The sequence below is a fragment of the Schistocerca gregaria genome, chromosome 8, assembly GCF_023897955.1.
Source record: "Schistocerca gregaria isolate iqSchGreg1 chromosome 8, iqSchGreg1.2, whole genome shotgun sequence".
Lineage (NCBI taxonomy): Eukaryota > Metazoa > Arthropoda > Insecta > Orthoptera > Acrididae > Schistocerca > Schistocerca gregaria.
Window position 1 is genome coordinate 402,811,241 of NC_064927.1, and position 13,065 is coordinate 402,824,305.

The 13,065-nt window shown below is 43.7% G+C and overlaps 1 long non-coding RNA gene across 1 annotated transcript in view; it reads left to right on the top strand.

The window, feature by feature from the left end:
• Nucleotides 1-5,921: 5,921 nt before the first annotated feature.
• The window catches only part of LOC126284298 (uncharacterized), a 52,505-nt gene continuing 45,361 nt past the window's right edge, over nucleotides 5,922-13,065 (top strand). Inside the window, exon 1 of the long non-coding RNA XR_007551465.1 lies at nucleotides 5,922-5,982. This is a non-coding gene — a long non-coding RNA (uncharacterized LOC126284298). The remainder of the gene's footprint in view (nucleotides 5,983-13,065) is intronic.

Consider the following 13,065-nt stretch of genomic DNA (forward strand, 5'->3'; position numbering starts at 1 on the left):
AACAATTCACAAAAGCATATTCTGGAGGTTCAGGAAGAGGATGTTTGTTGTCGTATGGTACAGGTCACATTGCAAACGTTGTTGTAAGGTATAAAACTATTGATTTATCCTTCATAGCGATTCTTTTGTTCATACTGGAACCATTCAGAAATAACAGTCAGTAGTGCAGTTGTTGGGAACTCTTCAATCGACCGTGACGACAAATACCATACTACGCCCTTTTCTATTCAGTCCTGCATTCAGATCTTACGAACAATTAGTGCAGCATACATGCGGTCCAAGTTCTCATCCTACTCCCCAATCTTGCATCCAAAACACAAGAAATATACCTTGCATACAGAACTCATCACTAAAGACCTTGTAGAATAAGTTAATTTGCCGCAAGAATAGCAGAAGTCATTGGCATTCTTTGTGAGGTTTTTTGCTTACCTGTGAATAGTAAATTGTCATTTGGAAGTGTATCGGAACACAACTGTAACGGTAGCACTTCGAGGCACGTCAAAACAAGACCACTATCTTATTTATAATACCTGTCATAATGCCCTGTTCTAGTCACAAAGCCGCTGACCATGTGATGGAGATCTGCACAGATTTAGCTGATCACGTGACGATACCGTTCTGTGAGAACGATGACATGCAGCCATTTGCTTACATATTTTATGACAAAAAGCGTTAATGTAGGTAATGTTTGCAATTCGAAAGGTAGAGCAAATATACGAATTTTAACGTCAGTTTCGAATTGAATGGCATCGAGTCAACAAAGCTCAGCTCATTTAATTTTCATAAAACTTTGTGTACAGAAGAGTATAATTTACTGTTGAAAAGAATCGCGGGGACACATGTGTCAACGTCCGGTACGTTGCATTTATTTTCATGCAGGCAGTCGCTGAGGTCTGCCAATGGCCTATTCTCAGTTGTAACACCGTTTCCAGTCAGATCACCGAAGTATAGCGCTGTCGGACTTGAATAGAACTTGGATGGGTCACCGACCGGGTCTACCAAGCGCTGTTGGTAAGCTGGGTCCACTCAGTCCTTGTAGGTCAATTGCGGAGCTATTTGATTGAGAAGTTGCGGCACCTGTCACGAAAACTGACAACGGCCAGAAGAGCGTTGTGCGGGCCACATGCTGCACCGTATCCGCATAGGGTGAAACCGAAGGGCTGAGGATGACATGGCGACTGGTCGGGTCCGTTGGGCTTTCGAGGGGTCTTCCAATGGTAGTTTTTTTTTATTTTAATCCCTGAAGTCTTATTCGTATTGCATGGAGATCGTCGCTTTCAGTGTAAATAACAATTCATATCATTCACCATCTATTGGCTGTGTCAAGCATTACGGTGTCAGGTGACCCCTCAGAAGGATGTGAGTACCGGTGTCCCAGTGCGCCGGCCGTTGTGGCGGAGCGGTTCTAGGCGCTTCGGTCCGGAACCGCGCGACTGCTACGGTCGCAGATTCGAATCCTCCCTCGGGCATGGATGTGTGTGATGTCCTTAGGTTAGTTAGGTATAAGTAGTTCTACGTCCTAGGAGACTGATGACCTCAGAAGTTAAGTCCCATAGTGCTCAGAGCCATTTGAACCATATGTCCCAGTGCTGAGGTACACAGATAGAGGTTGTCGTTTTTAGACGTTGTACTCAACCAACCAAATGCAATGCGACATATTAATGCAGTGCAGGTTGCACGGGTGGTTTGTTTCATCCAAAAAGGATGGAATGGCCAGCAGTCAGTCTCAACCTACGCCGCATTGGGCATATGTGGTACATCCTTGACAGTCGTGTTCATCATAGTCCTGCTCCACCACAGGTACTGCAGGAACTTTCCTGGGCTCTTGCTGAAGGCTGGGAAAGGATGCCACAGCATGACCTCCCTGTTTTTATACGGAGCATCTCACGTAGGTGTCAGGCACTGAAAAACGTTCACGGCGGCATACAGGTTATTGAAGCTCTCACAGCCGGAGGTTTACCGGCTGTGTAAAGGAGGACGGAATATGACTTTTAGAAAATCTGACGATAGAGTGCAGTACTGTTGGAAGCCAAAGTGCTTAGGAGCACATCGTTCACAGTGTTGAACTTGGGGCTCTGCAGCAGTTGGCCCCAGCGTTTTACCATGTTGGCCTGAAGACATCGTCATTTGCTACTGCGGCCGGCATGAGTATTTTCGAGATTGGACTATGTATTAGTAGAAACGTGTCGCCTTTTCAGAGGAATCTTCTTGTTCTTGTTACACGACATCGATGGTCGTGTCCATACACACCATCACACAGGCGAACAGCTACTCGGAATACTCACCACATCTTCGTCACTGGCTGTAGGGTGCGAGGGGGCAGGGGACCGTATTATGCGGAGGGCACCATTTAATGATGCCTCCGTGAAACCTGTGATAGTAATAGAAAGCACTATGACAGCTGTGTACTTCATGAACATCGTTGCAGGTCACCTACCTCCCGTGATACTAGACGATATCCCCAGTGGCGATGGAATTTTCCAGCTAGATAACGCTTCATGTCACAAAGTCAGAACTGCGCTAAAATGGTTCGAGGAACACGATAGTGAACTCATTTTAACGTCTTGGCCACCAAGTTCGCCTGAACTGAATTCAACAGAACAAATCCGGGACGATATTGGGTGCAGGTTTCGCAATCACAACCCAGTGGCCTTTTAATAATTTGTATCGGTATTAGGCAACTTCTTCATAGGCATCCGGTGCCACATGCTTCCAGGTCACCATCAAGAACTTCTCGAGTCCATGAAACGAGAGTTGATGTGTCTCGAGGTGAAGCCGGCTGCGGTGGCCAAGCTGTTCTAGGCGCTACAGTTTGGAACCGCGCGACCGCTACGGTCGCAGGTTTGAATCCTGCCTCGGGCATGGGTGTGTGTGTTCTAAGGTTAGTTAGGTTTAAGTAGTTCTAAGTTCTAGGGAACTGATGACCTCAGAGGTTAAGTTCCATAGTGCTCAGAGCCATTTTGAACCAAAGGTGAACCTACATCTGTCTTTCTGCAAATGGTCACAATTTTCGGCTCGTTGGTGTATGACGTTTGGCAAACAAGCAAGCAAAGATCCGCGCTGACCGACCGCCCTATCGTTCTCTTCCAGTAGCGTCATCGAGAAAACTTATGGAGGGCCGTGAGGTCAGCCCACCGCTCTCCCAGAAGCTGTCGGCTCTCTTGACCTTGTAGCCACTACATCTAACTCAATAGCAACTCGATTGGCATCGCGAGGCTGAGTGCGCGTCCTTATAGTCCTATTATCAAGCAAGACCTGCCAGCACTACCAAGAATCCAACGGAAGTCTTCTGCATAACAGCCAGTCACACTGATCACTGAACTAGACATGTCGTCTGTCGCAAAACATAAATGATTCGCAACTCACTCTGCTGTAAATTCTCGACTGCTTAGGATGAGGCCTATTGCATATGGCGGAGGTTTCACACCATAATGTGTTTTGTGTAAAACTTTTGTTCGCATGGGGTCTCATCGACAGCTGTTTCACATCCGCTTTCGAATAAATGGTTCCCCCCAGTTCTTTTCCATACGTAATGGTGTTCAGTTATTGGCATCCATGTTGTTCCTGTGTATTATCTACTGACCTCCAACTGTACTGTCGTTTCGAGCTTTTTTTTTATCTCCTGAAGCGCAGCAACGAACTTCCTTAGTTCATTTAACAGCCCTTAGCTACATATACCTTACACGTCCACTACATTTTACACTCCATTCTGTTCCCTGTTGTTTGTCCTCATGGTTTTCGCATTAAAAGTCGATGTTCTTGACGTCAAAAGTGATGATAAGAAAAGATAATAAAACATCTGATTCTGATACATTATAAGCTCAGTCGAGTACAGCCTTTTTGTATTTTACAAAAATACTCAAGGAGAGATTTCCTCCTGTAACTATTAATTTTGCTGTCATCCTATCACTGCCTTTAAGTACCTGAAATATGATAATTGTTTAATTAAAAACAAATTTTTAATGTAGCACGTTTTCAAATGAAACTAAAAGTTATAAAATAATTTGCCCTACGCTCATGTAGATACCTAACCCCACACAGGCAGTTTTGGGAATTCGTGTCTGCGAAGTTTTAATAGGCATAATATTACTTGTAATATTTAACATGGAAAACAACGTGCTCATGCAGTAGATAGCAGTTAGTGGGGGGGGTCAACTGTTAATGAATCAGTTAAGTAAGCACATACTCAAAAGTTTCCCTTATATATCTTTTTTTCATTTTAAAAACTTAGTATGTTAAAGAATATTTAAATAATTATTGTCTTCTTCATAGTCTTGTGTGTGGTGCTTACGCGCCTTGGCACCTTGATGAGACAGAAAGATATGTGTCAAGTTTCGAGTTTATCACAGATTTTTTTTACCCGAGCACTTCGGAAGCCAAATGACGTACTGTCTGCCTATTATTAATGTATTAATCTGTTTAGTTGATATTTCGCTAAAAATATAAAATAAAACCGAAAGCCAAATTAATTTATTAGTGATTGTAACAAATAATTTAGTTTTATTTTTGCAGATTATTGCGATCAGAATCTGGGAAAGACTAAGAGCCACTCAAAGAACTAAGAGAGACTATCCAACTGGCCAGAGGCCATCAACGGTTAGCTTATGGAGAACAGGAATCAAATAAGAAGAGAAAAACGGTTAATGGAGACTGTATGGCAGAATAACAAAGAGTAAAACTCTAAGTCTTTGCGAAATCCGAGACCAGGCCAGTTTTAACCAAATTTTTAAGGATGAATATGAGAAACCGGCCTGTTAGAGCACTAATCGATACATACACCAAAACGAAATTCCGAAGTGAAACAGGAGTCTGGAAGGAAAGTTTCATATCAACGCCAATGTTGGCCCTGAGCACTATGGGACTCAACATCTGAGGTCATCACTCCCCTAGAACTTAGAACTACTTTAACCTAACTAACCTAAGGAAATCACACACATCCATGCCAGAGGCAGGATTGACAGGATTGGCAGGATCCGAACCCGTGACCGTAGCAGCCGCGCGGTTCCAGACTGAAGCGCCTAGAACCGCTCGGCCACTCCGGCCGGCAACGAAAATGTTCTCACCCGTCCTAGAAGAAGTTTTCGTATTCCTACACTGGAAAACGAAGAAGAAACACATATAAACGTATTCAACTTCGACGTACTTCGCTTTGATGATATTTTACTGTTTCCCTCTAGCGCAGATAAATAACAACAAGTGGAAGAACAGAACATAGGGCGTGATAAAAACCCGTAAGCAAAACTGATAAATAGACAAAAATTTCGCTCAAGGAATACATCCATAAGTAAGGTGACCAAATTTAAATAGGAACTATTGGTTCAAATGGCTCTGAGCACTATGGGACTTAACATCGCTGGTCATCAGTCCCCTAGACTTTAGAACTACTTAAACCTAACTAACCTAAGGACACCACACAATCCATGCCCGAGGCAGTATTCGAACCTGCGACCGTAGCAGACCCGCGGTTCCGGACTGAAGCTCCTACAACAGCACGGCCACTGCGGCCGGCCTAGGAACTATTGATTCGTAGTTACTTCCCAATTCTCTGTGGAGACAAGTGCCTGTAGTACGCGCTATTGAAACCACTGTATCTCATTACTTGAAAGTTAAGTTACGTAAATGTTGTTGAGCGGTATTATGCTGCTGTAAGTCAGCTGTGGATGATGACTGCTGGGAGCTCATGTGACGGCAGTAATTCAGCCGTGAGCTTATTGATCATCGCTCTGGCTTCATGTTCCTGCTGACCTTGAAATGAGGACCATCTAAGTATCTGCTTGCGTCGTGCTAATCACGCCAAAGACGGGTTCTCGGCAGTGTGGTGGCCTCGCAGTTACTACGTTCTGCGTCAGAGCCGGGCCCTCTGATGACGTCACGCGGCCTTGATACGGCGCTAGTGCCCGGGAGATGGGCAGGCGCAGCCAGCAGTCAGTTGTGGACACGTGGGCCGCATGGCTGATCCTCCGGCAGACGACGCGAGCACAGGTAAGCAGCGCACACGGCCGCTTCCTGTAAACAATGCCTACTCCATCGCTGCGCCTTCGTAGCGCATACCTAGGCCACTGAAACCCCTACTGCCGCGTTCGAGTATATCTCCGACAGTTAATGTACGTGACCCGATTGATTAACAGATAGTTCAAAGCCAATAATATGAATTATACATTTCATCACTCACTATATATACGGTCTACGAAAAGGTCTGTGTACTGCGTGGTAGCGAACACTATCTGAAGCCGGACACTATGAAATTCAGTCTAAACTCTACATCTTTAATTCGTACGTCACCGTGTGGATTTTGGTCGGAGCTACATGCTATATTTGTATCACACTATTCGCAGATGATGTGCGGATAGCACAACTGTCAGAATGTCTGGGTACAGGTCCACATTTTTGTAACACATAGGCGGCCGTTGTGGCTGAACGGTTCTAGGTGCTGTAGCCCGGGACTGGGCTGTTACTACGGTGGCAGGTTCGAATCCTTACTCGAGGATGGCTGTGTGTGATGTCCTTAGATTAGTTAGGTTTAAGTAGTTCTAAGTTCTAGAGGACTGATGATTTCAGATGTTAAGACCCATAGTGCTCAGAGCCATTTGAACCATTTTTTCCTCAGAATTTCCTCCCTCTTACGCTGATCCTACACGATAAGTGCACCACACTGAAGAACATCACTAACGCAACGATTTAATGAGAGTATGGTAAGCGATTTGCAATACAAGCGAATTAAATTCCCCTAGAATTTATGAGATGAAACCGTCTCGCAATCTCTCTTATGAACAAGCACATTTACTTGGTATTCCATGGCAAGTCACTCAGGATGGATATCCCTAGACTTTGGGCAATTGTGATTAAAAGTAGTATTAGATTCCAGATGTTCGAATCAAACACTTTTAGGTATTAATAGTTACTTACTTTCCTCTTTGTGGATTGTGACATTACAAAGACGATGCCACCTTGAGATACGAAGTTCATTGAATGTCGACTCATGCGGATCATTATTCACAAGCGGTATACGATAGGTAATGGAATAGGTTTTTTTCTGAAAGTAGGTTGGTTTTATTCAGAATTCCAATACACTATGGTATTTCCCTATTTTTCTTTCTATAGAACCGTGCTTTTCAGCATAATCTCCGTTCAATGTGATGGCCCTACACTACGTTACTGGGAGGGCCTTTGTGGCCGCATGGTACCACTCTATTGGCAGACGTCTTACTGCATCAATAACCTCTCCGTCATCCACATAATGCTTCATGGGGCCAAACAGGTGGAAGTCGAAAGAGACGATATTCTGGTTGTGGGGTGGCCTCAACGAGTGTCTCCCATGTTCACCATCGCATGAGTCACAGTTTTGTGCCGCCGTTTGGCATGCGGGAAATAGCACAAGTTTACACGACATTGTTACGGTCGTGATACGCGTCTCGCCCAACGACTTACGGTGATTTTGTTCATTGGCATATCTACGTAGATACTCCGCAATCACCTATGAATATCTGACAAGCTCTCTGCTTGGAACGCACCTGCGCTAGAGACGAAATTTAATTGAAGGTTACGCACAGCGCCGCCACCAGTCGGAGCTTCCTGGAACTATAAGGACTGGAGCTGAAATATTTTACGATGTTCCAAAATAAAATCCGCATTTTTCGACCGAAGTTGGCAGAGAGCAAATAAAATGTGTTGCGTGACTTATTGAACGTCCTTATAGTTGCTAACAGCTGGTTTGATCTATGCACTGGGACTTCGTCAAACTTTCAGCGTCTATTAATCACTCTGAGACCTGATGCTGAAGGAAACAACAGAAATTTGTCTGGCGAAGTATTTAATTAATACAGACGGTTGCTTCAGCCTGGAAAAAGAAGGACTTCGGCGCTTTCTTTGATGAAGTAGTAAGTATGTCGCTAAGGGACAGCTCGTCTTCATGTACCAGTATCCCAGCATGGATCGAGCTTCTAACAAAAGATTCAATAAGTGCATAGCTCTTTCCCGCCGAACAACATCTCTGGCACTGGTGAGTCTGTGGGTGCATGCGCAGTGGCATGACCTTTAGGTTTAACTACACGGACGCAAGTGCTGTAGATTTAGTCTACCAGTTCATTCGGAAGGTAACCGATAAGTATACGGTCGAAATATCAGTTTAAGAAATGGAGATCCTGCAACTAGGCTACCGAAATACTAAGGATATGCCATTTTATTGCTAAAAGACAACTTACAGACCGAACAACCAATTCCTCGTCCAAGGTCGAGTTCGGAGGACCACTCACTGAAATTGTTAAAAATAAAAACTGGATGTCTAGAGGGGCATGAATTTTCTATCATATTCTTTTATTTTACGCAGAAGGAAGGAAGATAAGTTTTAATGCATTGTTGAAAAAAAAATGGTTCGAATGGCTCTGAACACTATGGGACTTAACTTCTGAGGTCAACAGTCCCCTAGAACTTAGAACTACTTCAACCTAACTAACGTAAGGACAACACACACATCCATGCCCGAGGCAGGATTCGAACCTGCGGCCGTAGCGGTCGCGCTGTTCCAGACTGTGGCGGCTAGAACCACTCCGCCACTCCGGCCAGCTAATGTATCGTTGACATGGAGGTCGTTATACATGGAGCACAACGTCAGATTATACGGGAATAGGGAAGGAAATCGGCTGTGCCATCTCAAACAAAACATCCCGGCATTTGCTCGCAGCGATTTATAGTTATGACGGAGAATCTAAATCAGGATGGCGGGACACGAAATTGAACCAGCGTGGTACTGAATGCGCGTCCACTGTGTTAGTCACTGCACTAACTCGCTCGGTTATTTTGATATGGCGATCAGAGAATAGTGACGACAAATAAAGAGGGGGGGGGGGGTTAATACGAAAGGAATGCAGAAGAGAAAGAACAGTGTTTCTGTTAGTAGACGACACTGCGACTTGTCCCATTCGTTATAGGATCAGAGCAATGAAATCACCTATCTTCACAGGAAGGCAGCTAAAACAAGGATAAGGGTCTCCCCGGAGAAGCGTTTATTTATTTGCAAGTTCTGTGGATAAACCCTGCGTCCTCTCGCTGCCATGTGGAGTGACGCAGTGTGAGGACACTGCAGTACACTTTCTCGTTTGGGAATCAGGTATGACATTAGTTTTTCTTTAAAGTTAATTTTATGATACCTGAATGAGATTTTGACTTTGCAGCGGAGTGTGCGCTGGTATGAAACTTCGTAGCAGATTAAAACTGTGTGCCGGACCGAGACTCGGACTTTGGACCTTCGCCAATTTTATGATATGTTAAACTCTTCACAACACTGCATAGATTGTTAAAGACATCTATCTTTGATACATGATTTGATAGATGATATCGAAGATAACGTATCTTAGAATATATCAGTTCTTCATATGCCACACATACCGTGATCAGAGGATCTCCTTGTAGTATTAAATTTATGAATTTGTGGTTTTGGAATTGTGTTTGATTAAGGGCAACCAACCTCAGGGCGGAGCGAACGCGCTGTGAACCTTATTCAGTATAACCAAAAGGCTGTTATGAAGAGGTTGTAGAGAGGACTTCTCGTATTATCTTTATTAGACACTTCTGTGCTACAAACACCTATTCCTAAATGGCGAAGTACCCTAAAACATCATGTCTTAAGACATTAATGAACGAAAATGGAAAAAGTAAATCACTTTTTTTTTCATTTCCACCCAAAGAACCTGATATTTTTGTAATGAAGAAGTTGCCAAGCATAGATGTTTAAGATGATCTGGGGCATAAGACTTGTTGTTTGTGTTTTTTTTTTATAAATATAAACACCTGACAGTATAGAATATCATGTTTAATTTATTATTTTGATTTATCAACGTTCAATGGCAGCACAGGTGCAGAGTAATCCAGTTTTATATACGTTTATAACTACTGAAGTCACAGTACAAGAATAACATCAAAACTAATGAAATCCTCTCGGGCTTCCATCCGGGTAGCTGCGTCGAAAATTCGCGTCGTTTCGACAAGTGTCATTGTCATCATCTTCGCTAGAAGATGATGAGAATTACACTCATCGAAACGTTGCGGATCTTCGACACATCTACCCTGATGAAATCCCGAGGAAATTTCGTTAAAAGTATGCACCGGGAAAGTCTACACTCACATCACATCAAAATAGTTTCCGGATGTAAAACACTATAAGCGAAATATGCAGATGGAGGATACAGCTAAGTACATCGCTGTGCCAAAGCTAAGGCCGAGATAAGTAAATAGACGCAACACATTAACTACTCGACTGAAATGAATCGAAGAGGAGGAGAAAGTTGCCAGAGGTTTCTAGTTCGTGTACGGTAAGTTGGACGTCACGTGGGGTGAGATAAGGGTGAATTGTGGTCTCATAGAACGAAGCAGCCGAAGGATCCAGAAAAGACAGTGTGCGTCAGTCAGTGAGCAGTTACGGTACACTGTAGGGGTGTTCTTTGTTACAGCATGGTACGGTGACGACATTTAGGTGACTTCACACGGAGATGAATCAACGGGAAACGGGAAGGACGAAGTGTGACGAGTGCATCCCAGGAGTTTCGCACTGCTCACACCTTTGCTTCATGTCAATGAGGAGCGTTCCGTATCACAAGCACTGCTGCCTGAAGGAGAGAAAGTACTCAGCCGCCATTTTCTACAACAACTGATGACCACTTAATTGTGCAAACAGTGCAAGCTACAGAGGATGGAGTATTTGTGTCACTGAGGAGTGGCTCTACTCTACGATGTCATTCAGAATCACCGAACTGATTCTGCCCTTCCCGAGTTGGCTGCAGTATTGAGCTCCCTAGAATTTGCTTAACAACTTCGCATTTACAGCTTATTCAAACGTCCGTTAGTCGATGCGCCCTACCTGGTACCCATTGCGTGGCATTATGGAATTAACAAAGTCCGCGCCATTCTAACCACTTTCTGCGGAGCTGTTCACAGTCTCTTTTGGGAGTGGCGAAATAGACGTTTTCCCTGACCGAGAAACAGCGGTGAAATGTTTATGCTTCTAGGCTGGTGGTGGCGACGCGACCGTGGGGTTAAGTAATGCCAGCTGTTTTACGCTAAGAAACACGCTACTCTCTCATTCCCTTATTAGTTTTCATACATACAATTCACCTGCATTTTAATAAAAATTCGTTCTGAATTTCACCCTTTTTCTATCTGTTTGATGAATTATCTTACACATTTACATTTACTTTGATCTTTTTGTTGCAGTGATCACAAAAAATTTATCCTTGTTTAACATTGTTTTCCTAGATCGCTTCTTTACCATTTTATTCTATAATCTCTTACTTACTAGAAAGAATCCATTCCGAAGGAATTTCATGATTGGTTGTTCCCGTTGCACGATTTCTTGCCTTCTGAGGCCAATTAGGCTGCACACATAGAAGCTAGTACCACCATACCGCTAGTGGTTGATACACTGATTGCTACGATGTTTTCTTTACGCTTCTCTCGATCTCGAACATGCTATATTTGATCTAGCGAAATTTCTCCCTCTTCTGCAATGACTAATTCATCTGTGGTTCGTAGTAAAGTGGGATCTAAAGCATTATTCAGAAAGTTTAGTTTTTCCATGGGTAACACGCTGAACGATTTCTTCAGCCAGTACAACATCGGTCGAGATCGGGAACTTGCTATGATGCCTGTAAACAGGAAGCTATAACTTTGCTCCGGCTGTACCACACTTGGTTTTAACTCTAACTTTGCCGTACTCGTTAATTTCGTTCTATTAATGAATTAATGTTTCTGGAGAAAACATAACGTAAAACAAGCGGATGCCATTCCTTCGAAATTGTGGCTGCGGCATTAATACTACTACTTTACACTGTGGTGCTTCCACATTGCCTACAAACAGCTGAATTATACTCGATAGTTTGTCAGTACAAATTACCTGTGCTGCAAATGGTCGACTAAATCCTTGATAGAGTTGCTGAGGTCTCTTACTAAGAAGACAAGATGCGTATGTCTTTGTTCTGCCAAAAGTAGTAATTCATTCATTCGCACTTATACTCTCTCGTCGATAACTTTGCATTGACCGGATATGGATGCATCATCAAACATTGCAAACCGGAATTCAAAATTGCAGCTGGAAATAGCATGTTAATATACAGGGTGTTACAAAAAGGTATTGCCAAACTTTCAGGAAACATCCCTCACACACAAATAAAGAAAATATGTTATGTGAACATGTGTCCGGAAACGCTTAATTTTCATGTTAAAGCTCATTTTAGTTTCGTCAGTATGTACTGTACTTCCTCGATTCACCGCCAGTTGGCCCACTTGAAGGAAGGTAATTTTGACTTCGGTGCTTGTGTTTACATGCGACTCATTGCTCTACAGTACTAGCATCAAGCACGTCAGTACGTAGCGTCAACAGGTTAGTGTTCATCACGAACGTGGTTCTGCAGTCAGTGCAGTGTTTACAAATGCGAAGTTGGCAGATGCCTGTTTGATGTCTGGATTAGCACGGGGAAATAGCCGTGTCGCAGTACGTTTGTATCGAGACAGATTTCCAGAACGAAGGTGTCCCGACAGAAAGACGTACGAAGCAATTGATCGGTATCTTAGGGAGCACGGAACATTCCAGCCTATGACTCGCGACTGGGGAAGACCTATAACGACGAGGACACCTGCAATGGACGAGGCAATTTTTCGTGTAGTTGACAATAACCCTAATGTCAGTGTCAGAGAAGTTTCTGCTGTACAAGGTAACGTTGACCACGTCACTGTATGGAGAGTGCTACGGGAGAACCAGTTGTTTCCGTGCCATGAACAGCGCGTGCAGGCGCTATCAGCAGCTGATTGGCCTCCACGGGTACACTTCTGCGAATGGGTCATCCAACAATGTGTCAATACTCATTTCAGTGCAAATGTTCTCTTTACGTGATCAAATTGTAAATTTTCACAATCAACAAATGTGGGCTGACGAGAATCTGCACGCAATTGTGCAATCACGTCATCAACACAGATTTTATGTGAACGTTTGGGCAGGCATTGTTGGTGATGTCTTGATGGGGCCCCATGTTCTTCTACCTACGCTCAATGGAGCACGTTATCATGATTTCATACGGG